The sequence below is a fragment of the Carlito syrichta genome, unplaced genomic scaffold (genome assembly GCF_000164805.1).
Source record: "Carlito syrichta isolate Samal-C Ts95f unplaced genomic scaffold, Tarsius_syrichta-2.0.1 Scaffold301807, whole genome shotgun sequence".
Classification (NCBI taxonomy): Eukaryota; Metazoa; Chordata; class Mammalia; order Primates; family Tarsiidae; genus Carlito; species Carlito syrichta.
Window position 1 is genome coordinate 218,185 of NW_007245903.1, and position 24,793 is coordinate 242,977.

Sequence of the window (24,793 nt, forward strand, 5' to 3'; positions counted from 1 at the left end):
AGCATGAGAATTTCAACTAGAATCTAGAATCAACAATCCTTATACCTTAATATGTATATTTAGATTCATTCAGAACTCATAAATATATGTTTATGCACTTTTATGAACTATATGCACATTAGGACAAAGAGATTCTTTCAGAGAATATAAGCAAGTGGACAAAGATTATGACTTTGACAGAAAATTCATCACCTCCCATTTTGCCATTAGGCCATGACACCAAGGTCTTAGAGCATTAGGTCAGGACTATTTACCCATTTATAATGGAAAGTTAGCAGCATTCGTTGAAAAGACAGACAGAGAAGGAAATAGAGCGGAATGATGGCAAAAGCCTTGGGGAATGAATATTCACAATGAGCAAATGGGAAGAAGAAAAGGAGTTATTCCAGAGAACAGGGAGGAACAGTTTTTTTAAACAAACCTAAGACTAAAAAGGGATATAAAATAATTATATGAATTTTTTGGTTCCTTTGAGTTCCTATTTTAATGTCCAATTTTTCGCAGAATAGATTCATAACAATTTCTCCCAGTCATCAATTGCTGGCTCACAAATTTGTACATAGCATTTAACACAAAATGCTAATATATATATATTTATATAATAGTGCAACTCCTTTAGAACAAAAAATTGAAAAAAAATAGCACAACTTTTCGCAATGTTTGCCAAACCATTTACAATCATCCTTACAACCCATCTGGAGCTCCATTAACATGGGAGTCAGTTCACAAACCTAGCAATAAGGCTTGCTTAGCACCGTAGCGTCTACACCCCAGGGAAGAAAACATGCATGTGCACACACACAGACAGAAAGTGAATGTGTTTCTAGCCAGCATAAATCTAAAGTGTTTTCTTCCATCAGAGTCAAATTTCATTGTAAGTCACCCCCCAGAAGCACTGTTTGAAATGCCAATGTTGTTTTTGGGAAAATCACCCTAGAACAGCCATAATAAATCTCTGATACTGGTCCATTAGACACTGGTCCCTTAGACACTGGTTATTTAATCCTTCAGCCTGGCATTCTGCTCCTAGAGGGTGTCAGTCTCTGTGCCCATTAAGTCTGACTCCATTGAGCCTGCCACTCTGGGTGTCATTTGCAACCATCATTTGGGGGCATTCCAACCATTACTTACACTAATTTCAAATATCCTGGGACTTAGTCCAATGTTAAAAATGTATTGTTTTCTAAAAGAACCTCTTAATGTGTCTTAATGTGTCATCAGAAGACTAATTCTCTCTAAAAGAATAATTATCCAGCCCAGGGGCACAGAGCAGAGGTTTGATTCCAAATAATAAAGCAAATTTAACTCCCCAACCATAAAAGCTGTACTCTTTTAAAGAAAAAGCACACTCTTGGATGAGAATCCAATGACTGGCCCTTTTTATTTGAACTACAGGCTGATCAGATCTGAATTCCATTTGAGAGACATAACAGGAAACTCAAAAAATATGGGCTTAATTTTTTCCTTCCAATCCAGGAGCAGAATAGAAACATTTGGTGACCTTCTGACATCTACATGGGATGATTGTGTGAACATATCCGAATTTTCATTTTTTGCAAAAGATCCTGGAAACATTTGTCTACCAGCAACAGAAATAAGGAATTCTAGACCTGTGACTGCAAACTGGCAAGTCAAAAGCCACTTGACTATCAGATGTATTTTATATGAAGTGCATAGTGTTTGAGGAAAAAATTCTATTTGAAGGTCCTTAGATGGAGCACACATTCCAGTTTCCCAAGCCCCCTCTGCTTTTTATTAATTATACCTACTCAATTACACAGGGGATATTGAGTTTGCAATGAATTGTTTTTGATGGAGGAAGGATTGTTTATCTGCACTCTAAAAGAGAAATAATATGTAATTGCTCCCTGTCAACTTGGGTGAATCACCTGAAATGCCTGCCAATGAATAAATGCTTTTTCCAATCTAAAAAGATTTTCTGTCTCTGAGGAACAGACACACAGTATTTTAAGAACTGAATTTTTCTTTTGTTTTAAATGCCATTTAGGCTGGGACTGGTGGAGCATGCTGGTAGTCCCAGCTACTCTGGAAGTTGAAGCAGGAGGATCACGTAAGACCAGAAGTTCAAGGCCAGCCTGAGCAATATAACAAGACCCTTCTCTAAAAAGTAAATAAATGCCATTTAATATTTGCTTTTACAATTATCTCATTAAAGAAAATTTAGAAATGCAGAAAAATAGTAAGATCCTCTGTAGCTCTCCAAACAAACACAATCACCATCAATATTTTGAGTTATTTCTTCTTGGTCTTTTATTTTCTATGCATAGATTGGTTTTGCTTTTTATGTGGTTGAAATCATATGTATAATTTTTCACCTTGCTTTTTAAATTTAATATCTCAAGTATTTTCTTGTTCTGCTTTTCATGAGCAATCTTAAATAATATTTTTTATAAACATTGCTTTCTATTGACTAGGTATATGATGATTTCCATCAGAAATAAATATTGAGTGTGTTAGTAATTTTTCAAAATAGTAAACTATATATCCTAGCACACTTCTAAATAAAACTTTCCACATTTAAAATTACTTTCTCATTAAAATTTTTCAGAACAGAGTCCAATATTATGGATAATTTAAAGGTTTTTAGTAACTATTAACATATTTTAATAAGCATCAAACCATTCTCAGTGGCATATTCAAAAATTTCATGGTACATCAAAGCATCTTTATAATGTGATAAGCAGGGTAAATGCTTTTGGGCTATTTTTTTAATTTGACCTTCCACTCGATCTTTTTCTTTAATATTTTTTCTTTAAATTCAAAGAACTTAATAGTTGACTGAAACTTCCAAAATCATCTATTCTAACATTTTATTTAAAGACCAGAAATGTGAAGTGTCTAGCCAGTTGGATTTATTTTGTTTTTGCTTTTATTTATTTTTTTTTTACTTTATTTTATCATAAAGATGTAGGGTACAAGTCAGGATTGGGTATATAAGTCATGTATGTGCAAGTGAAGTTTGAACTTCCAACTGGTCCTCACTTCCCCTGGTTTAGATACCCTTTGTGTTGTTATGTGCCCCTCAGTTCCTCTCTCCCCTGGCAGCGTCCCATGATTGCAAATCACTCCCTTGTGTTGTTACTGTGGTTAATGTTCAGGTCCCACTTAGGAATGAGAACATGTGGTATTCAGTTCTTTGTTTCTGTGATAGATCACTAAGAATGATTGTCTCCAATTCCATCCAATTTGCTGAGAAGTCCATGATTTTGTCCTTCTTTGTGGCTGTGTGATATTTCATTGTGTATATGTACCACATTTTGTTTATCCAGTCTACTTTTAATGAGCAGTGGGTTTGGGTCATGGTTTTACTATTGTAAATAGTGCAGCAATAAACATGTGAGTGCAGGTGTCTTTTTCAAAGAGCGATTTGTGTTCCTCCAGTATAGTCCAGGAGGGAGAGAGCTGGATTGCATGGAAGGTCAATTTCTAGTTCCTTTAGATATTGTCACACTATTTTCCATAGAGGTTGGACTAGTTTGCACTCCCGCCAACAGTGTAGAAGTGTCCACTTCTCTCTGTACCAGTGCCAGTATCTATTGTTTTTTGATTTATTAATGTATCCTTACCAGGGTAAGGTGATATCTTACTGTGGTTTTAATTTGCATTTCTCTGATGATTAGTGAGGTTTAGCATTTTTTCATGTACCTGTTGGCTGCTTGTATGTCGTCTTTTGATTTTGATTTAAGAAATTAAGCTTCAGCTCATAGAAAGGGAAAACAACCAAATCCTGCTCACAAGTACCAGTTGATGGGACAAATTCAGCTGATTCATTTGTAGGGATAACTTCTATTTAGAAGTTTCCAGTGATGTTGTTACAGGAAAACCAGCTGTTTTTCTTGGCCCCAACCACTCTGCTGTGAGATCCGAGTCACCTCTGCTCAGCTGTTCTTAGTAGCTTCATTTTCACTCCTATATAAAGAAGCCAACTGGTTCCCACCGTCAGCCAGCACTCCTTGCTTCTAGGCCTGCTGAGTTTCTTGGCTTCCTACACCAGTTTCTGAGTCTCTTACTCCCTCCTTGCTGGTGTCCCAGCACTTTCTTGCTTAATGTTTCATCTAGTTTAAATTTATGACAGTCTACCATCATCATCACTGAACTACTTAGACTCTGTGGAGCACACTACCTTCTCGAGTTCTTTGCTACTTACATCCTGAATGCTTTTCTTCCTTTCCACTTAACAATATTCTTGTGGTCATACTTCAGAGTTCATCACCGTCAATAACTGCAATACTAGTTAAATTTAAAATTTAAACCACCCAGTCTTTGACCATTGCTATATCTCCTTGTCTTCTTTCTCCAGTGCTCTCTCCAGTAATGACCTTCAATCCGTTGGCCCCTGACCCTAGTCACTTTCTATCAACTTCCTCCTACCTTTTGTTCCCTTACTGGGCAGTTTATGTGACACATCATCATAACAAGCCATTTGCAAATATCCCCCAACTTATTTGCCTCCCCCTATTCGTCCATCATTTTCAAAAACTCCAACCCTGTATAAATCCCAATACCTGCATTCGCCATGCCTGCCCCCAAGTTGAGCACTAAAGAACAAAAATCACATAAGCAAGTAGCTTGATTTCACTCTAAGCTTATCATCACAAGCCTCCCTGTCCCAATAACCGTGCCACCTTATTAACGCATTTCTTCCTTCTCACAAACATCTCATGCCTTATATCTTTTCTTAAATCTCCAGAGCATCTTCCTCTTAGCCCAAATTTCAGTTAGTAATTTCGTCTCATACTTTACTGAGAAAATAAAATCCATATAAAAGCAAAACCACAAATCTACCTGCATCTGAACCCACTCTCTCCTTCTTTGGTGCTTTTATTAAAAGCAAATCTATGTTATCAGATATAATCCCCTCCTGTCTTCACAAGCACTTTGTTTCTGCAGTTGTCTCCTCTTTCTCCTACACCAGCCATCTCCTCCAATCTTCCCAAACATTCCCATCAACTTGCAAATAGGTGGTATTTTAAAAGCAAAGCAAAAACTCACTTCAGTCACACATCCTCCTGAGCTACTGTCCCAATTTTCTGCTTCTTTTAACAAATAAATGTCTCTGGAGAATATGATTTATTAGAATCTATGCTTTATCAACTTAATTTATTCTAATCGGTGTCTTATATCACCATTCCATCAATGTTGCTCTTATAAAAGTCACCAGATGACCACCATGTTGCCAAATCCAGTGAGTACTTTTCTGTTATCTAAATAGCTGGTCTCAAAATGTGGTCCAGGAATCCCTGGGGTATCTAAAACCCTTATGTGGGGTCTGTGAGATAAAGTTTGCTTTATAATGAGGTCATATCATATTAATGAATGCCATTTTAAAATTATTATATAATGTGACAATGTTGAATCAATGTATGCAACTCAATAAACCAAGCTTTTTCAAGTGACTAACACTTATGCTACAAAAGTATGCATGAATAAAATATGTACTCAAAGTGTAAAATAGATCAATAAATGTTAACAAACTAGAGTATTGAAAGTTTACTGATATGGTTTCAGATTCCATGCTGTAATTGATTTTTAAGAAATTGCCACTTACTGAGTTTTGGTATAGTCTGAAAGAATATCCATGACTATCTTAAAAAGCTACTAAAATATAACTCCATTTTTCAGCCACATTTTTTTGTGAAGTCAGATTTTCTTTATATGCTACAACCAAAAAAATAAAGTGCAACAGACTGACTTTGAAAACCAACATGAGAACTCTCTCCTATTAAATCAGATGTTAAAGAGATTTGCAAAAATATAAAACAACTTCACAGTTCTCATTTTTTGAGTGTTGGGTAAAAAAGTTATTTTTATAAAAGTATACTCTTTATGTTAATATGAAATTTTTCTATTTTAAAATTAATAAATGCATGTTTTAAATTTTTCTCAGTTTTGATTTCTCATATGGAAAATATTGACAGATATAACCCACATTAATAAAAGCTTTTTGGTATTCTCCATAACTTCTGGGAGGTTAAGGCATTCTTGAGATTAAAATGTTTGGAAACTTACCTCTGGCCTAATTTATCCTCCCAACAATAACTGACACTCTCTTTTTGCTGAAATAATTTCTTTTTGCTTTTAAACCAATACACTCTATTTTCTTTCTGCATCACTGATCTCTTCTTTTTTGTTTTTTTATAATTGGATCCCACTCGTTTTCCCACTCTCTAAGTTATATGGAGCTCTCTGCTAGATCCTCTTTCTATATTTCCCTTCCTACAAAATCACATTTACTACCATGGCTTTAAATTCTATCTCTATCGGGCAGCTCCCAACTTTATGTCTCCACTGCATTATTCTTCAACTTTCCTCTGAGTTCCAGAATTTATAGATATACACATATCGCATGTCTTTAAGCTGTCATGTTTAAAACTCAATGCTTGATTCCACCTCCCCAAACCAATCTTCCTCTCAACTTCCCACATAACAGCCTTGGACCAAAGACCCAGGGATGTCCTTGAACTTTCTTTCCCCTTACTCCCCACATCCAATAGTAAATGCTGTTGTTTCTTCTGAAATATAACACAAAGCTTTCACTTCTTCCTATTTTCAGTGACACTAATTTAGTCCAAATCACCATCTTTTCTGACATAACCCCAACAATTGTCTCTTCTCTGTTCACCAAACTTTGACTCTTATTTCACCCAATCCATTCTCCATGATAAACACCACTCTATTGTTCTCTACCAGGGTCCCCTTTTAGTGCATTTCAAAATTGTAACCCTTGGTACATTTCAAAACTAACTACTTTGTATTTTTGCTTATCATTCACTTGTTATCCATCTCCTCCACAAGACTGTCAGCACCATAATGGCAGGGATTGGGTCTGGTCTGTTCACTGCCGTTTTGAAGAGCCTCATACAGTGTCTAGCATGCAACCTATTGTGTCTATTTGATTATTTTAATCATCAGCCCATGAAATCTTAAAGAAATTTCCTGTAGTGGTTTTGTCTGTGTCAACTTAAAGAGCTGGAGTTATATTAGCTAGAATTCTAATTCCTGTGCAGCTCTGAATCCAGGCTTGTCTCAAGAGAAATGTGAGCTCCAGATGGCAGCAATGAAGCAGCGGCCATTTTGCCCTGCAATCAACAGTCTCACATTGTCATGATCTGGAGATTTATCTGGACAGTGTGTGGTGAGGCAGCACACCCAACCCCCACCAGATCTCCCAGTCCGAGTCTCAGGTATCTGAGGAAGGGAGCTGACTATTCCTACTAGTCGTCAGCATCACTGAGGTTCAAGTTTGTCCTCACTCTCATCATGAGTGTCCAGCACACCCTTGACCATCCCCACTTCACCTTCAGCTTTTCCCTCTGACCCCATGTCAGTGGATCCACAGCTGCTTCAGGCCACATCAGACACAGAGACAATAACTTTCCTTTCATCAAATTCTTTACTAGCTCACATACTGTGTAATGTCCACACTCTATGATCAATTCATTTTTCTATATCACTCATGGAGCTTCTGCCTCTTTTACCAAACGTTAACTAATATTTTTCCTTAAAAAGAAAAGAACCTCACACACCCAATTGATCTAGCTTGCTGTCACCAATAAACTTAAGCAATTTGAAAATTAGAGAAAGAAAAAAAGTCTCAAAAATCTTTATCAGTTATTCTGCTGGGGATCAATCTTCTGAGACCCTTGGGAGTTTGCCTTGTCCTAAAGTAAAAACAATTAAAGGAAAGATCCCAAATTCATGTGTATAACTTCTTCATAACCAGAGCCCAAAGGATTTTAAAATTCTTCTTGACAAGCAACAACCTAGGTATGTTTGTTTTCACTAAAACTTAAATTGGCAAACGTGTGTAGCAACAATGTAAATCATGGAAGAAACCAGGAAACACATACTTGTATTATTTTACTGACTTTCTCAAATACTAAGCACAGAATTGCAAAAATAGCTATAAAATCTGATGTAGCATTTAAAGCCAACCCAGACTCAATCTCTGTAATGACCACTGTACATCCATATAAGATATTTTGTGCTAGAGTTTTCAATTTGGCCATAAACCAGCAGCTATGAGCAGGCCTGCAAGCCTCTGGTAGTCACTCTAAGAAAGAGTTGTTCTCCAAGTTCAAATTCTCTGCCAACTACTGAGAACAGCACCAAGTATTTTCCTTCCATAGTCAATCAGTGTATGTAGATAAGCCTGAGCCTCACTGATAAAGCCATAAATTTGCAGGTTGTAAAGATTGAGTGGTAGAGCCCTACTAGGGACAGCTCTATCTGTGGAGCAGACACCCTCATGCAGCTGATGGAGGTCTGGACTCAGGGTCCAGTGCAGTCCTTTTATATCTTATCCTCCAGATTCCCTGAACTACTCTCTGCGAATTCAGGACAGATTTAGCAGTGGTGTTCTCAGAAATGAGATCAAGTTTAACATTTCCCTGAGATTATAGCAGGTTTTGGTTTCACGTTAATAAGAATAAAAATACTTTGAATTTTATAACACTTTTCTGCTAACAAAGCATATCTATAGATTCAGGTACTCTCACTTCTTTTTTTCCTCCTCTTAGAACACTAAAGAGAGAATGTCTGCTTTATAAATGAACATTCCAAAATTAGAAAGACTAGATGCCTTGCTTTAAATCTCATGGGAAGTAAGAGACACTGATGCAAAATTCTCATCTTCTTAATGCAGTCCTTTTGCTCTTCTGTGTGTTTTATTTTAATTAATTCATCCCAACTTTCTTTAATAACTGTAAATTGTTATAATCGTCAGCACTAATGACAGAGTGCATTACAGGAGTACTGGTGGCTTACATGTCTTTGTACATCTGCTCACTACAATGGCCAAGGAAAGGCTGAGTAAGATGTGTTTTACTCTGTTTGGCTGTAGAGCCAAGGCATGAAAGGAAGAGGGGGCTGTCATAAACTCATTTTGGAAGTTGTCATTGCTTTTACTTTTGTTTTTTGAGTTGAGGCGTGGTTCTGTCACTCAAGCTGGAGTACAATGGCGTGATCAGAGCTCACTACAGTCTCCACCTCCTAGTCTCAAATGATTCTTCTGCCTCAGCCTCCCAAGTAGCTGGGACTACAGGTATGCACCATCATGTCCAGCAAATTTTTTTTCAGCTTTTGTAGAGATGGGGTCTTGCTATATTTCCTAGGCTGATCTCAAACTCCTGGCCTCAAGTGATCCTCCCACCTTGGCTTCACAAAGTGTTGAAATTATAGGTATGAGCCACCACATCTGTCTGTATTGAAAGTTTAATATATACTGAAATAAATCTATAGTATACCCAAGGGCAGAAAAATAACTATTTTACAGAGCACTGGAGTTTTTCACGGGTTTCAGTTTTAATAATCATTAAGTGTTTACAGAGCACATAGGCTTTCCAGCTCAGTATCCAGTACAGTTCATACCAAAAAAAAAGCATAAAGCAAGTTCCTGACCCTCACAGACTTCCAGCTTAACACAAAAGGAAAAGTGAATAGATGACATACACAGCTGAGATCAAAGAACCAAAGTGCAGCAAAGCCTAGAAGTAAAATTGGGTTTGGAGGCAAACATTTGTGTGAACCGCCGAGAAGCTATGGTTCAGGAAAAAGGTTTGGGGTTTGGAATCACAGCAAGCTCATCCTGACACACTCTGCATAACCTGCCACAAGCTTATTTTAATTTCTCTGAGCTCAGTCGATGCATCTGTAAAATGATATCATGTAAAGTGACATCCCTCTATAGTGAGAGGGTGAGACTCCCATCACCTACAGTCATGTAAACTGCTGACATAGGGCAGGTTCTCAGCCAGTGGCAGCCACTATGACTTAAAGGGAGATGTCACAGTAACACTCTCACCAAAAACCACATCAAAACCAGGGCACAAACCTCAGACCAGCACAATCCTCAACAAAACAAAAACTGTGGTCATTCTGGGAATGCTAGGAGATTATAGAGACAAGTTCAAAGTAAAAACAGAAGAAACCATGTAATTTAAATAGTTGCTTGGGTCAAAGAATGATGACAGAGCATTAAGAGAAACAGCAGCTCCCAGCAGAGAAGATGCTGACGTCTGAGTGTCCACACAAAACAGGATGGAGAGGAGCCCTGAGATGAGATTTTACCATTCCCAGCCACCAAGTGGGCTTCATTCTCAACCAGAAAGACTCACAGTCACAGGATACTCTCAGACTCGTATGGGCACATCTTTCTCCCAGATAGACAGGAGCACTATGAGGATGGGTTCTGATTCACCTGAGAAGGAGAGGGTAAAATGACTCTCAGTTTTTGTTTTTGAGTCAGAGTTTCACTCTGTCACCCAGGCTGGAGTGCAGTGGGACGATCATGGCTACCACAGGCTCGACCTCCAGGGCTCAGGTGATCCTCTCACCTCAGCCTCATGAGAAGCTAGGACTACAGGTATGTGCCACCATGCCTGGCTAATTTTTTGATTTACGGTGGAAACAAGGTCTCACTGAGTTGCCCGGGCTTGTCTCAAACCCCTGGGCTCAGGCAATCCTCTTGCCTCTGCCTTCCAACATGCTGGGGTGACAGATGTGAGCTACCACACCAAGGGACTCTTAGTTTAAACTATACTTTGATGACTTAATTCCTATTTGCTCTTTAATCCCAGATACTCTCACCCTGCAGGAAAAATGCAAATGTTCATCTGAGCGTGTGGTCTCACAATGTCTACAAGGAGGGAAGGTGTGGGAGGCACAGTGCTGGCCCCTTTGAGTTGTCCAGGGCCAAGTCTCCAGGACTGTATGTTGAGGCCCTGTGCCAGTGTGACTGAGGGAAGGACTTGTGATTGTTCAGGATTACCCAAGAGGGCCCAGTGTCATCCTAAGCATCCCTGTAAGGAGAGAGGAGTGTGTCAGAGAAAGAAAGGAGAGGTGACATCCCAAGCTGCTGCTTTGGAGATGAGGAAAGGGCTGCAGCCAAGAACACAGCCACCCCTAGAAGCTGACAAGGGTGAAAAGCAGAGTATCCGGAGCCTCTGCCAGGTGCCAGCCAGCAGACACCTTGACCATACCCCAGTGAGGCAATGTTCGATCTTCCAACCTCCAGAGCTGTAAGATACTGCACGTGGGGTGTTTTTAGACCTGAAGTGTGTGGTGTCTATGACAGCAGCAATAAGAAACTGAGATTCTGGGGATATAGACATTCCAGGGAAACCTCTGACTCTGGCCAGAGGCAACCATGAGTGAGTCGGGGGATGCCTGCCCCAGTTACAACTTCTGAGCTTGTTGCTCTTCTGTGGGCAAGGTCTGACATGCGGTCTGTGCACATTCCAACTGGAGAATAATAATAAAAAGTCATGCTGGAAAGGATCCACGTCTACCAGATCTGAATGTGCTGTTTTTCATCTTGTGACATTGTGATGTGTTCAGTTTCTGCTGTGCGAGGTGGTCCCAGGGAACCTTGCTCACCCAGCATGGGACTCAGGGGCCATCAAACAAATAGCACTGTGCTCATGGAGCTTCTCTAAACTCGTGTCTTTCACACTGTGAGGTATCCTTCAGTGAGTGAATACATGTGTACATGTGAATAAAAAAAGAAAAGTTACTTTACTAGTGATTATCTGCAAGATTCAATAGAATTTCACTTCAGAAATAAGTCTGTATCCTACAGTATTGAAAATACTGATAGCTCAACTATAAGGAGTTTGTTAAGTAAGTTGCATTATAAGCATACAATGGAATATTGTGCAATTTTAAAAACTATTTTATTGCTTTAATATGGAAAAGATAATTTACTAATATGAAATAATATGTGTGATCTATTAGAAGTTGAAAAGGCCTATGGGATATGGAACTTTCTGTAATAATTGTGGTATATCCGATTAGAAAGATAGTGAGGACATGAGTGGCAATTTTAGCTAGTGAGGGAGGAATGGAGATTGTATTATTTTTTGTACTTGTATCTATTTCCCAAGCATGCCATACATTATTGTAATTAAAAATTTTTTTTTAAATCAAAACTCTTGGAAGCCTGGAAAGACCGGTGCCATCTGCCCCTGCTGCACTTGGCAAGAGGGCATTGGTGCAAGTGTCCTTGACTTTTCCTGAGTGGTGGCAGCACAGCCTAAGTTTCTGTGGCCTCACAGAGCAGACTTTTTCTGATACAACACTGCACATTCAGACATGACCACCCTGGCACTCGGTCAACAACTCCACTATCCAGCGGACAGAATCTACACAGTCCTCTTGAGGTCACTTAACAATAATAGCAGCAGCACCAGAAGCAACAGGGTCTTTTGTTGAATGTTTGTTGACATTACTGCCTCATTTGAACATGCAATGGAACTGAAAATGAGGTTCTGAAGTAACTACCAGGACAAGTAGGCCGTACATTGGTCTCCACCCCCAAACTCTCTGGCTTCACTGTCGTGTGTGTGTGTGTGTACTTACCTTTCACTGAGTACTCACCACATGCCATGTGCTATATCATGTTTAACACAGCAACCAAGCCAAGTGAGTCGCATTCTCCCTAATTTTGCAGATGTGGAAACTGAAAGTCTCTAGGAGGCTAATTTACTTGGATGAGGTCACATAGCAGCAAATGAAAGAGCCAGGTTTTCCCCAGGTCTGCTGATTCTGGCGATTACTCTTACCCACTAGGCCACAACCTGTCCCTGAGAGCATGCTTTGTTCTTCCTCCAGTGGCTGAAGGCTCTGCCTCCATCTACCTCTTACTGACCATCGAGGCCCAGGAGAAAACGGCCCCTGCTCTGTGACTTGCCCCTGGCAGCTGCCTTCCTGTGCTGGCACTCTCCCAGACAACTGCTCTGTTACCTGACTACTGCCTCTCCTGCAGGACAGGCTTCCTCAAAATAACACTCCAGGCATGGGCCTAGTGGCCACTCATGCCAGTCGTACTTGTTCTTCAGGGTTTAACTTCTGGCTCTTCCAATTGGAGCACCTGAAGGGCCTTTCTTGAAGTGGTCTGCCTTTATCCTGTGATGGGGTGTCATAATGTAAAAGTACTTCAACATGTCTGCCATGCAAAGCAGAAACGCCTAAACAAGTGAAGGGCCACATGTGCTGCATGTAGCAAAGGAGCCTTCAGGTCCAAAACACGTGAAACTCATGCATTACAGCTCAACAAAAAACGTTCATGGAACACCTGGCAATGCTCGATCCTGCACACTGATTATGCAGGAATATCAATGCCGTGGATGTTGATGAATGATCCAGTACAACACAAATAGTAAATTGCCATTTGAATGTCAAATTTTCAGCTTCCAAGGCAGAAACTATTATCTCTCTAACTATTCTGACGACCCCAGAGCTGCACATCCGGCTCTTGAGTAAGCTATCATTCTGCAGCTTCAGGCTCACACAAGCCTCAAGGTTGCTCTTGCTTCGCAGAGCATGAAATATCACACTGATTATCACTTTGTGCCAGATTTAACATTTTTAATGTAACTTCTGACTCACAAGATGAATCCCCCACTGTCATTCTCTAATAGAATCAGAGACAGTGGGCCCTGCAGGGCTCCAAAGGGGTCACACCATCCATCCCCCAACCTGCAGGCCTGTCCACTCTTACCCTATCAGACATGTGACCATCTCCCTGATTTCAGAAGACTTTCAGCCAGAATTCTTTAACAAATTCCTTCCATACCCATGAAATGTTAACAGTTTTCACTGTCGGGGGATTTTTTCTTGCCTTGAATCGAAATCCCTTATGACGCTTTGGCTATTTGTTGTGAAACTACATGGACTTTCTTATTTTACTTTTTTTTAGTATTTCCTCTTCTCTCTTTTTCTTACTTACTAGTAATCTTCACATTTTATTAGAATTATCCATCTCCTCAGTAGATTGTTACTTTAGAACAGGGATTAGATCTTTTCACAGATGCACCTCAAGCTTCTAGCAAGGTCCTAAAGCTACTGTATCCAGTCCTATTTCTTGCTAGCTCCCCGGCTTAGTTCTCTTGGAGAACTTAGAATAGAGAGTAAAATTCCCTCTTTAATTTCCTGTCTCATACTATCTTCCCCTATTCAGAGCTGTCAGAGCTGGAGAAAGAAATGGTTATAGATGCCAAAATATTAACCAAACCCATGGACATTTGGAAGATCTTGGAAAACACTTTCTATTTATAGAGCATGCAACAGATACGTACTGTAGATGGTTTTCTTTAGTTACTCCTCTAAAGACATCTCAAGTCCCTTCACAGGGTAGGGTCTGCCCAGCTTCAGAGCCATCACAACACATTCATCTATCACATACTCTGACTGGTAAATAGGACCTGAACCTCCAGTTAGGCAGTTGCCACAAGCTATTGATTAAAACAGAGCTAAACAGCTTTAAAATCTACTGCCAGGCCATTTTTTAATGGCTTAAAACTGGGTGTTCTGGTTAAAAGAATTAACCAGATGTATGCAGTCATTTCCAAGCTGCCATACTATTAGAGAAAGATGGTAAGTTTCATATTTTTGAGATGTTGTGTTATTAATAGTGTTGCATTAATGTATAAGTAATACTATGCACTTATGCTTCCAAAAATGATTAAAATAGCTTAAAGACATTACTTAGAGAATAGCAACAATAAAAAAAGGGAAAATGTTAGGAGATCATATACAGAAAGAAAGAAAGGGTCATATATAAAAATAAGAATGAGAGAATTACTGCCATTGAAGGATAAATTTAGCTCTTTGAGAAGTCAAAACAAAAAGTCACTGGTTTAGAATTTCTTGGTAATTGTAACCTAAATAATATTAATTAATGAAGGAACGCTTAAAAGTACATCTGAGAAGCAACTCTTTCCTCAGAATTAAACCATAAGAGGAATTTATATGGTGATCTCTTATTTTTAAAAATGAATAAAATAGTATGACAATGCTTTCAACGACTGGTTTGCAGAAGTTGTAGAAACATACTTCGAATGGCTATTTTAAATATAGACTCAATAAAAAGACAACAAAATTAATTAGATTAAGAATCTCAGGTTTGGCAATGACTTCTTAGATACAAAGCTAAAAGTACAACAGTTGAAAGAAAAAATTAATATGTTTGACTTCATTAACATTAAACACTTCTGCTCTGCCAAAGACTCTGTTAAAAGAATGAGAAGACAAGCCACACACTGAGAAAAAATATTTTTAAAACATATGTCTGATATAAAAAGAAACTATGATCTACAACAGCAGTCCTCAACCTTTTGGGCACCAAGAACCAGATTTGTGGAAGAAAATTTTTCCATGGACCACAGCGGGGAATGGTTTTGGGATGATTTAAGTACATTACATTTGTTGTGCAGATCAGTGGCAGCATTAGATTCTCATGAAGAGCACACAACCTAGATCCCTCACATGCACAGTTCATAATAGGGCTCGCATTCCTATGGGACTCTAATGCTGTTGCTGATCTGATAGGAGGCAGAGCTCAGCCAGTAATGCAAGTGATGGGGAGCCTGTAAACAGAGATAAAGTTTCACTCACTCACCAGTCACTCACCTCAAGCTACGTAGTTCAGTTCCTAGCATGCCAAGGACTGAGACTTGGTCTATGATATACAAAGAACTCTTAAACGTGGGCAATGAGAAAATGAACAAACTAATTTTTAAAATAGACAAAAGATTTGAATAGATGTCTCACCAAGAAGATATGCAGATGGCAAATAAGCATAAGAAAAAAATGCTCATTAGCAAACTGCTAATTACAACAGCAGTGAAATACCATTATTCATCTATTAGAATGAGTAAAATTAAAAACACTGACATCGCCAAATGTTGGTGAGGATTTGAAGCAACAGGAACTCTCATTTACTGCTGGTGGGAATGTAAAATGGTACAGCCACTTTGAAAAACAATTTGGCAATTTCTTGCAAAACTAAACATACTTTTAACATATGATCCATCAATCACATTCTTTGGTATTTATCCAAATTAGCAGAAAACTTGCATACAAAAACATGCACATAAATATTTATAACTTCTTTATCCATAATTGTCAAGACTTAGAAACAGCCAAGAGATTTTTTAATAAGTCTATGTGAATGAATAAACTGTAGTACATTCATATAATAGAAGACTATTCAGCAATAAAGTAAATTAGCTATCAAGCCACAAAAAGACACCAAGGAGTCTTAAATGTATGTGCAAAGTGAAAAAATCCTCTAAAAAAAGGCTACATAGTGCATGATTCCAACTATATGAAATTCTGGAAAAGACAAAACTATGGAGAAAGTAGAAAGGTCAGGTTCACAAGGAAGGAGGGAGGAATGAATTGTTGAAGCACAGGGGATTTTTGAAACAGGGAAACTGTTCTATATGATATTGTGATGGTAGATACATGTCAAACCCATAGAATGTAGAGCAAAAAGAATGAACTCTAGTGTAAATTATGGACTTCAGTTAATAATAGTGTATCATTTGGGGTTTATCAGTTGTAACAAATGGACCACACTAATGCAAGGCATTACTAATAGGGAAAACTTGAGTGGGGGTGATGAAGAGGGAAGTTTCTGTAATTTCCGCTCATCTTTTCTGTAAACCTAAAACTTCTCAAAAAAATAAAGACCATTAATTTTTTTTTAAAAACTCATTAATGGCTAAACTAATTTAGAATAAATGCTTTATCATGATCTAACTTGATACAAGGATAAAACGTGGAGAATCTAGAAGAATGGTAGCTATGATCAATCTCAGCACTGTTGACATTTTGAGCCTATTAAATCTTTGTTGGGGGCAAAGAGAGAGGGGTTGCCCTGCGCAGGTTTAGCGGAGTCCCTGGCCTCTATCAACTATAACCAAATCTGTCTACAGACATTGCCAAATTTCCCTTAGGTTGGCAAAATCACCATCAGTGAGAACCCTGTTATAATACTATCCCTCTCAAATATCTATTGCATCAAACCCACTTTCAAAGAGAGCTGAGTAGCAGGTAGTTGAAGTTTCAACTATCTTTCCAAAGGGCAAATATTCTGTGCTCTGTATTGAAAGATAGCCATATGGCTTAGATTTCAGTGAGATAAAAAAGTTGGTATTCTGCTATAAAATATGCATACGGGACCTGAGCTAGTTTGCTCTTGTCAGTTCTGTTTGAGTTCTAGTCTCTGTATCCTTCCGCACTCTACAGTGTAGCTGTCTTTCCCTCCAATGTGGGCTTAGTCACACCTTGATTTCCAGGTCCCACTTGTCCTTACTTTGCAGTCCACACCAATGAATGGCTCCTACTTTTTCCTAAAAAATGTCGCTTATTATTTCAAATATGAGCACAGCATTTATCCACATTGCTGAAAATATTGACATAATGAATGTATGTGTTATTTTCTTTTTGAATGCAGGAAGATAACTGTAAAAAGCAATTTTTAGGAGATATTGAACTCTTCTCTCTAACTATGATAAGCCAACAGATTAATTTACTTCCCAATTCTCTTCTAGTCTTTTCTCTCTGCCTGGAAAGAAACTCAATATTCTTCTATATAAGAAAAAAAAATAAAAACTCTCCTCATGTCCCGGTATCTCCCTCAATTTACTTTCTTATCTTCCTCCTTTTATTTACTAAAACCCCTCTTGAAGGAGCAGGCTACTTCACTGTGTCTACTTTCTCAGTTCCATTTACTCCTCTGCCCATTTTGTCTTTCATTCCCTCAGTTCAGTGAAACTGCCCCATGAATATCCCCAGTGACTCCTTGACTAAAACCCACAATGGCCTATTTTTAGACTTCACTCTATTCAACCTCTGCTACTGCTATCTTCCTGCCATATTTGAAGCTTTCTTTCTTTTTTTTTTTAGATTCTATAAAAGTGTTCTATTTTCTTTTACTACTTCTCCAAATAGTCATGTTTCTTCTCTTTCTTTAATGCCTACTTTTCTACACACATAATAAATTCTGTCCATCAGTTTTTAATTCTTGTTGTTTCGATCTTCTTCATTTACATTATCATTTTTGGTTATCTCAAAAACTTAGTCAACACCAAACTCATCCATTCCACCACCTCCAAAACCAATTAATGAAGACACAAAGAAAAAAAAATCTCTATTCCTTCTCATTTATGCATTCACAATGTGAGTGAATGATATCACCTTTGCCCCAAACAGAAATACTTTTTTCTTTTTTCTATTCTTGTCTCTTGCACAACCATCACGTTCATCAGCCATCAAGTACTAGCTCAAAATTCCTCATTCTTCCTTTGCATTTTCACAGCCTTAACACATATCTCTGTCATCTCTTACTATGGTAACAGTATTGTGACTTGCAACCCAACCATCAGAAGATCTTTCTAAATATAAGTATGCCCTTGTCAAACTCCTGAATATTATCTTTCTTTGACTTCCTGTTACCTTATCCAAAATGTGTTATTACACACATAATGGTTTTCACAGTCAGCTTGCACCGTGTCACTTCAATGTCATAGTACACCGTTCTCTGTCTTGTAACTCAGACTCTGGCCACATTCTCATCCTTCTATCTGAAGTGTCCTTCTTTGTCTTTGTTTTTCAGGAAAATTTCTACTTTTAATTTAAAAACGAAGTTGGACACGGTGGCTTTTGCCTGTAATCCCAATAACTCAGAAGGCTGAGGCGGGAGGATCACTTGAGACCAGAAGTTTAAGAAACGCCTAGGCAACATAGCAAGACCTGAGCTCTTTAAAAAATAAATAAATAAATGTTAACTTCTCTATGAAGTCTCTCCTCTTCCTTACCAAGTCTTCATAATTCCTTCTTTGGCTCCCATCACACTTGGTCCATACCTCTTTTATTGCTTTGTTTTGTAAAGTAATGTCATTTTATTTTTATGGATGGTATCTCCCAATAGAATGTGAGGTCCTTGAAAATTTTATCTTTTTAACCTTAAATTTTTCTGCAATATCTGGTAATATTAATCCATTAATAAATACTTGTTAAATAAGCACATACATAATATCATTATCATAAAGCAAACTTTTTTTCCAATTTGCACTGGTAGGAAGGACATGAATCCAATTCATGTGAAATGCATCTAAGTTATTTAGACATGTGTTCAAAACATGGCAAACTGGGACAAAGTCATCTTTTACTCTGCTTAAAATTGAAGACTCACACAGATTCTATCAATAATTGAGAATAGGTGTTAAAATAAACGTATAAGTCATTCTGTTACAAAATGATAGGGTTTAGGGCATAGACACTTCCTTTCTGTGGAATTGGCAGTACATATCAGATCAATAAATACAGAAAAATTCTTACCTTATTCTTAACTGACTACTCAGAAAGATAAAGTGGTATACTAATACTCAACAGGAGAACTGATATGCTTACAACTTTCTTACTACTCATGAAAGATATAGGATTGAGAAATCTACTTTTGCAAACTGAAAAAAATTTAAGCTGTCTAAACAAAGAATAAAATTTTTGTTTGTTATTAATATGGGGAAAAATATTATTATTTTTAGAAATGTAATAAACATTCCCTTTCAGCTATACCTCACAAATAGATGTTTTTCCTTGTCCATCTTTAATGGTCAGGGCTGATCAAAGTACATGAAACTCCTGAAGGGCTTAATAAATGTTTATTGAGTCCATAAATAAAAGAAAGTGAAGTGAAGATAACTATAACATATATAAAAATAATTATACATTCTTCAGATTAGGGTATCACCATGTTGGGTCCTCAAAGTTCCTCTTGGGCAGTCTTTTTTACTTTAATATAATTTATTTTTTAATAATTCAATCAACAATACTAAGTCTTTTTGTAATTACATACATGCACTCAGTTTGGGGGGAAAAATATAGACAAGACATAATCTTGTTCTTCAAAATAACTCACGTAAACTAGTAAGAGAAATGAAGAATGATGCATGCTTGTACTATGAAGCAAGTCTTAACATGTGTTCTAGAGAACACCAGCTTCTCAGATGCTACCCTCCAAAAAGGGCCCATGGCCTGAACATGAGAGTTGTAATTGGCTCATACTCATGAGAGATTCACGATGATGGTAGCCAATTACAGTCTCTGAAACAATATGCAGTAAGGAAATATCATTTACTCCAAATCCTTAGGTTTATTTAATGAAAATTTTTCTTTGTGTAGCACATATTTTTATACACCATCTTCAGAGAGCACCCTTTGAAAAGTTATCAAATAGCATGAAAAAGTTCTAAAAAGCAGGAGACTTTGTGAGAACAGAGAGGAGAAGAAAAAAGAAGGGCCAGCCTGATGGAGGTAGAGGGCTGGGGGATGCAGGAACATCCACACAAGACTCCAGCCTCATAAACATGATAAGAAAAACCAGCGTCTATGAAGTCTGAAGAAATGACTCACACGGTCATTATGGTGAATTGGATTCTATAATTTCAGGTTTACATTCAGTATTAGTTCCTAGGCAAACTTTTAAGATTTTGCAGCAAAGTATTATTTTGCATGAGAATATGACGGGATCTAGAATTCTATTTCCCCTAGAGCTACCTTGGCGCTGCCCAGTAACCCTCACAGATTAACTGCACCTTCTTCTTTCCTCTGAGAAGTGTATCATCACTAACCAAGTTTAGGGACCTAAGCGCTGCTTTATCCCTTATGCCTCCAAACTTGTAATAGTGACCTTCCTTGTATCCTCAGAGGATTTTGACTTGTTTGTAATGGTTCTGCCTTGCCCAGTCTTTTCCATCCGAAGTCTGTCCTAGTGTGTGCTGAAACCAGCCACCTGCAGATAGACATTTCTACCTGCCTGGGTCGATGAGTCATTCTCCTTTGAATGGAGACTCTTGTTTTGTTCTGCTGCGTTTATGGATGATAATGCTCTTTACTGCCTCTTGGTCTCCCTGATACACACAAAACAATGGTCAATTGTTTTTTTGTCATGAAACATCCAGGTTGGGAAGAGCTAGAGCCTCTGCCACTTGTGTTCACAATGGCTCACCTCCCTACCTGCTTTGCAGGCTCATGAAGCCAACCTGGTCTGTTTTCCCTCTTAAAGCTTCTCCCACCAAATCCACCACCAGAGTTCTCTGCCCTATTCACAGACTGACTGGGAAGAAGGGCATTATCTCCCAAGTCTGCCTTTCCTTGCTGTGTTCTAAGAATTCATCTTCTCTGACTTTCTAGGATTTCATTAGTAATCACTGTGAGGAAACTGATGGTAAAGTAAAAAAAGAACAAACAAGCATGGGATAGTGACAATATTTTCTAAAGTCTTAAAAATTCATAAAACATAATTTTGACTCTAGATAATAATAATGCTTCTTTGCACACACCATTTATACATATTTCCAGAGAGTAAGGACTTGTCTCCATACCCTGAGATCATTTCTATGTAAACTAGTATAAACCATTTTCAATGACAGGACCGAAGGCAATAGACAAAAACAGATTACTAAGAAGATATGGCCAAATGAAAGGTCAATTAATGTTGTCTTTTACTCCAATGGAGGCCTGCAAAGTCTAAGAATTGAAGAAAAATATTATACCAAGATACTTTAAAATATGTGCGCCATGAAAATAGATATCTAACTATCTCTGCATCTGTGTTTGAATGTGTGTAACTTATTATCAAGCAAGATTAAGATCATGAGAGAGACATTTAATCATATGTCATACATAGTTTATAGTGTATTCCTCTCAATAGTATATCCATGTTTGTTTCCTGTGAGACTGCATTCTCCTAAAAGATGGAAGCAACTAGAAGCTTTGGATATAACAAAATGTCTTCTGTAAAATTCAGAACTGTAGCAAACCAATGATTTCCTACCCAAGAGAAATAAATTAGTGATTTTGAGCCATGTTCCAGAATGCTCTCAGCATCCGGTTAAATACAATCATTTGATGTAGGGGACTCTGGTTCAATAATTTCATAATTGCTGATTCTCTAACACTCCCAGTGCTGAGTAAACCAGATTCATCGGGACCAGTTATTCTTACAGAATGTGTAGGCTTTCTATACCAGGCAACTTAATGAGAGAATAGATTCATTAAGGAGTCAGTTCATGACAAAGAATCATCAGAACTAGTGGCTGTAGACATTAAGACAGATGGGATGGAGATAACCAAGATCATCCTAAGGCCTGGAACATCACAGAGGAGCAAGGAGAGTAAGTCATGGCAAGAAGGGGAGAAGCTGTCACTCTGACAAGCTGAGTAGTAATAGCACATTTGTGTCATGTTTGTATAGCCATCTCTCAATATTCTAGCTAAAATCACCTGAGCTATTTTTTTCCCGTTTGCTGTTTTATTTACTTCCTCTACCCAATTTAATAGTTTCTGGGTTCAGTCCACATTTGCCAACTACAATGCCCAGATGCTCTGAGGTCTGTGCTGTCCTCTGCCCTGGTGAGACACGCCTCTTATGGTGAACACACTCACGGCCCGCGCGCTGTCCTCACAGCCTCTGAATCCTCCACTCACCTTCCAGGGATCCACAGTCCAGTCATCACTTTCAGAAGATTGGTTTGCTGTTATTTCCATTTTCAAAATATGTAGTTCCTTTTACTAACCCCCTCCCCCAAAGGAATTAAAATTCCTCAGCACAGTTGCCTAGAATTCCTTAGCATGGAAGGCCTCTTATGACCGGGGCCTGTCTTGCTCTGTTTGAGCTGCCATGACTAAATACCATAAACTGGGTGGCTTTGGTAAACAGAAATTTATTTCTTATAGTTCTAGAAGCTGGGAAGTCCAAGATAAGCTGTCAATAGATTCAGTCTGGTGAGAGACCGCTTCCAAGTTCATGGCCGTGGTTTCTAGCAGTGTCCTTGCATGGTGAATGGGTAAGGGAAAGCCTCTTCTACAGGGACACAAGTCCCATTCATGAGGACTCTGCCCTCATGGCCCAACCACTGCCCAAAAATTCCACCTCCAAATACCATCACATTGGGTAGGTTTCCCCATATGAATTCTGGGGACACATACACAGTCTATAACAAGCCCTGCCAAGCCTTGTAAGTCACCACCACTTGATCTACCTCCCACCTACTTCCCATTCCTTGAACACTTGCATTCATGCTCACACCTTTCACTCTTGCCTATAAGCGAGTCCTAACTGACTACACTTTTCTCGCCTTCACATCATCAAAATCTTGTCATTCTTCAAGCCCCTTCCCCTCAAATGCCACCTTCCATGTTTCCCTTCTCTTGATCCACAATCAGAATTAGCCTTTCCTCCTGTGTGCTCACAACGCTTTGTCACTTTCTCTTCTCAAATGTTCTTTCCAAGTCTTGTATCATGTTATTTGATGAGTAAAATTAAAGATACCTTCATGCCACAGCACTAACTTCTTTCCAATTAAGTATTGTGTTCAACAGAAATTAGTGTTAAAAATAGTTACTGTGAATAATAAGGTTCTTAATCATTCTAAAAGGTGTAAAAATAGACTTGGCAATTATTATAATAAAACAGAAGAAATTAAATGAAGTCTTTGAACCTAAAGTAATGTGTTTCAGATAAGAATTAGCATTTAATTTGCATAGGAGTTGCTATTTTACCGAGAAAGAAAGTCCTCTTTCTAAGAGAGATTCCTGACTCCAGGCATAACTCTCTATGCCATTTTATGAATGATATTTAGTAAATTAATAGGTCCAATTCAACTAAGCAAGAGAGAAACACATATATAGGCATATTTGTATATGTATATTATATAGACACAAGTATATGTATATGTATACAGATCTAAAACTCATAAGGCACACCTCTGGAAAACCCACAGCCACCCCATCTCATACCTATCAATGTTTGATCTGGAAGAACAAATTCTGAGTAAATGACAAGGGGTCTGCCCTCCAAAAGATAATTCTGATTTTGGGGGGTCCCCCGTATGCCCTACTGTCCCTTTTTGAGCATCACCATCATTGGAGAAAACATACAACTATAAATTCTTTTTTTGCTTCTTTGGGGTGAAATCTCTCAACTTCTTGACACTTTTACAACCCAGAAATGTCTTCCTCAAGGATCTAGGAGTCATCCCTTTGAAATGTAATCATCAAGAAAGATAGCACCCCTATCTCCTAGTCTCCAAGAGGGTGGGAACCTAACCTCAGTAGGCTCCAGGTAACAAACAGGCAATCTTATTATTCTGACCACCCTCTCTTGTAATATCCCCAGGACTTCAGTAGTTCACCCAGCACTTAAAAACTCTTTAAAACTTTTGTTTCAGCAGAGTTGAGTTCAATCTTTCCCCTCCTGCAATAACCTTGACCCCTGTTGTAATGATCTAAGCCAAGTCTTCCTTGCCTGTTGGACTTGTTCTGTGCGATTTTTCTCTGACATGACAAGTTGAGCAAGCCCATGCACTGCTGCTGCCCAGGTAAGTGGAAAGAGCTTTAATGTGTCATCCTCGATCCTCCTTTGGTGAGAGTTAAACTGAGATGACAGGCTGTTAATGTTCACCATTTCTGTGATCCTATGACCATATGCAAAGTATAAATGGGAGAAAAGGAACCCTACCTTATTGCTTCCAGGGATTAAATTCAGTTGAAGAAATTGTCAAAAAAAGGAAATTTGCTCTGAAGGAATTAGTTGTGTTCTGCTTTTCTCCTGTAATTTTTCACAATAGAATCTCACTATAAATATAACCATCTCTCTCTGTGCTGATGCTGTGACAATTGCTTATATCAGGGTGCTTTGATTAAAGTAAGTTTGATTTACTCTTGACCATTTTTTATGGGAAGCGAATGGCACCACTAATTTATTGGACAGCAAAGCTTTGTGACTTTCTGGTCTGTCCCTGTATCTACAAATCAAGGTGCAAAACAAGTTTGTAGCCACCCTTGACCATGTAGTGTATCCACACTTCCTAAGATGAATTTCTTCAACCATGATGTTAGAATTTCTAACCCATTTGTTCCCAGCATCTATTGCATCTAACAAAAAGGAAGCAGTAAGCCAGGAGGCCAGGCATGTCAATCGTGA